Below are 3,586 nucleotides of genomic sequence, written 5' to 3' on the forward strand. Positions count from 1 at the left end.
TTCAGTTTTGGTTTTGGACCCGCCTCTGCATGTAGGTCGCCTGAGCGCGTCTGTTCTTCGCTCACACGGGACAGGGTTAAAGGAGCAGCTGATTTGGGGGCTCTGGCTCACTCAGGCCGGGGGGAGGGAGAGGTACGGATGCGGGGCCAGCCTGCAGCGGCAGAGGCCAGCGTGACATTGCACCGGCCTAAGGGGTGCCATGATTTTTCCCGGGGAAGTTGTCCCTGGATCACAGGACCCTGGCAGTGGTGGGCTGCCCAGGCTTCAGGAGGGGAGGTGTGGATAGTGACCTGTGCTTGCACTCAAGCTTCTTGGTGGCGACAGCAGCAGCCTTAGTGTCTCATGCCCGTCTCTGGGGTCCACGCTGATAGCCGCGGCTCGCGGCCGTCTCTGGAGCTCCTTTAAGGGGCGCTCTTAATCCCCTCTCCTCATGCACCAGGAAACAGAGGCAAGCAAAAGTCTCTTGCCTCTTCGGCAGCTGCAGACTTTTTCCCGGACTCCCTTTCAGGTAGCAGTGGCACACTAACCCCTTCAGGCTCTGTTCATGCCTGCAACCCCAGTCCTCTCCCTGGGATCCGACCTCCGAAGCCCGAGCCTCAGCTCCCAGCCCCGCCCGCCCCGGCGGGTGAGCAGACAAGCCTCTCCGGGCTGGTGAGTGCCAGTCGGCACGGATCCTCTGTGCGGGAATCTCTCCGCTTTGCCCTCCGCACCGCTGTTGCTGTGCTCTCCTCCGCGGCTCCGAAGCTTCCCTCCTCCACCACCCCTGTCTCCGCCCATGAAGGGGCTTCCTAGTGTGTGGAAAGCTTTCCTCCTTCACGGTTCCCTCCCACTGGTGCAGGTCCCGTCCCTATTCTTTTGTCTCTGTTCTGTCTTTTTTCTTTTGCCCTTCCCAGGTACGTGGGGAGTTTCTTGCCTTTTGTGAGGTCTGGGGTCTTCTGCCAGCGTTCAGTAGGTGTTCTGTAGGAGTTGTTCCACATGTAGATGTATTTCTGATGTATTTGTGGAGAGGAAGGTCATCTCCGCATCTTACTCTAACGCCATCTTGAAGCTCTCGAAAAATATTTTTTAAATGTAACCTGTGTTTGAGTTCTTTCACTTTCCTGACTATTCTTCCCCTTGTGAACCATGGTTTGTTTATGTGCCTCACAGGGAATACACAGGTATAGACTTAACTTTACAATCCACAGTGGACTACAGTCACTACAGCAGAATTCTTGTATTTTCTAGAAAGGCAGTCTGTGTTCACATTTGCCACTATTTCATAGCTTTGTCGTCCTATTGACAATAATTGTGCTTGTATTCAATTAAAACCAGACTCTACTGCTACTACTGCTGCTGCTGCTACTTATTTTTATTTTTATCTTGAATCATATCTTCTTTACCGTGTTTTGTACCTTTTGTGTTTTGGCATCCAAATGTACAATATGTTTTATTCCTGTAAGATTTATGCTATTATATTAGGCCTCAATTCCTCTCATCAAGATCGTTTTGGATTTTTATTCTGTTATCCTCTATTTGGTAACCCATCCAGATTCACATTACTGGTAAATTGCATAATTATTCCTTATATGACTTTATCCATGTCGTTGGGTTAAGATATTGAAGAGAATATGAGAAAGGCTTGAGGCCTGCCATTAGAACTTTCTCTCTCTCTCTCAAATAGATCCTTTAACTTATACTATTTTACTATAATATTATATACTTATGCTATGTTTCTATATATTGCATACATATGTCTTCTATTACTATATACTGTTGTATATAGGAATATATACTTAACTGGTTCCTTTCATGTAAATAAACTTTGGTGGGGGAGATTCATGATAGGAATATAATGAAATAGCAGGCCTTATTCAAAAGAAATGGATTGATAATAGAAATGTAGCATGCTTAACGTAATCATATAAAACTTTAGGGGGTGCACAGCACATGCTTATTGAAGTTATTAGTTGTCTTTATTATGTATATTCTCTCTCTGTAATTAACTTGTTAATTATTTGACTATACTTCCTGAAACCAAGCAAAAGATTTCAAGGAAAATTTACAAAAATATTATAATTTCATCCTATAATAAAACATATTCTGAAACATATTAGGAGTAAAGTAAAACAATTAATTTAGTGATGAACAATATTCTGAAGAAATAAAATGATCAATACTCTCTAAAGTTTGTATGCTAACATTCCCTAAAACTCCTTAGGTGATGTGTGCTATTGCTGAAGTTGTTTTATTATTTGTTTTGGAAAAGCTTAAAGACTTTAGATGGTTAAACCAGTAAATTTACAGACAGTTATAGAAGCTTGTGCTATTCATGTTGTTAAATAATCACATAATGCTTAGAGCTTGCCATTTGTTACTGATCTCCCTGTGATCAGGTGTTTAGTTTGTATATTAGAAAGAATAACTGATTCTACACTTCATGGATCAGGAAAATAACCACACTTTAATTGTCAGGATATAGATAAGCACTGTCTTATAAGCTGTAGTAAAACCAAACATTTATGATATCTTTTAAAAACACTCCTTTACTCTTCAAATGATTTTCATGTATTAGAAATTCTATATTGTTTGTCTGACTTAATGACTCATGAAAATGTAACCTAAAAGTGAGAGCATTAACATAATAAAATAAATAATGCCATTAAATCACTAGTGATATGGTCCATTTGTGTTAATGGTCTGTATTTCTGGACAAGTAATTGTGCCCTCTTGTAATTGTGTTTCAGTTACAAATCTCACTATCTAATTTTAGCAGAAAATGTCAGCTTAAAAGTATATGTTTTCTTATCACAAAGTAATTGTTTTTGCTGAGGTAAATTTGGAAAACATAGAGAAGCATAAAAAATAAGAGGCAAAATCTGTTGCCATTCCATCACCTAGGACCACCACCTATAATTTTAAAATTGCTCTATATCAGTATATTTGTAGTTTCTCTTTATAAAATATAGATTATAATCTTCATCCTTCTGGGTAGCATTCTTTTCTTTCTCTTAACAATGAATTCTAAACATTTTCCATGTCATTAAATATTCTTCTAACACATCTTTGGCTACAGCAGAATTTAGTTACCAATCTCCTATTGATGGGTGTTTAAGTAGATTTTAATCTATTGATGAAAGCAAAGAGCTTGATGTTTCTAAAAATGCTTTTTAAAATGAATGCATAAAACTCTGAGTCTGATTCTGTACAAGAAAAATGTATTTGTCTTATATGCATTTGAAAGAGCCCATCATTTATTCTCTACTTAAAATTGTAGACTTATGTCAGTGTTGTAATGAAAGAAATGGTTAGCCAGAATAATTTTAATGTATTCTGATGGAAACTTGGAGATGCCTCTATTAAAACCTAGATTTGGACTTTGAAATTACTGCAGTAGTGTTGAATATGTCTAATATTCCTTAACACTCAAGTAACTTTTTAAAAATAGCTGGATCTAATTCATTGATTCATTTGTAAAAGCACAGGGTACCTTACCAAAAGAATCAAATATTTATTCATATCCTCAGCTAATGTTAGAATATATTTTTTACTGAATTTTATTCAGAAATAGGCAGCAGTATTTATAAAAACAGTGGCTAAAGTTGAC

This window comes from Neophocaena asiaeorientalis, unplaced genomic scaffold (assembly GCF_003031525.2).
Source record: "Neophocaena asiaeorientalis asiaeorientalis breed wild unplaced genomic scaffold, Neophocaena_asiaeorientalis_V1.1 scaffold895, whole genome shotgun sequence".
In the NCBI taxonomy this organism is placed as follows: Eukaryota; Metazoa; Chordata; class Mammalia; order Artiodactyla; family Phocoenidae; genus Neophocaena; species Neophocaena asiaeorientalis.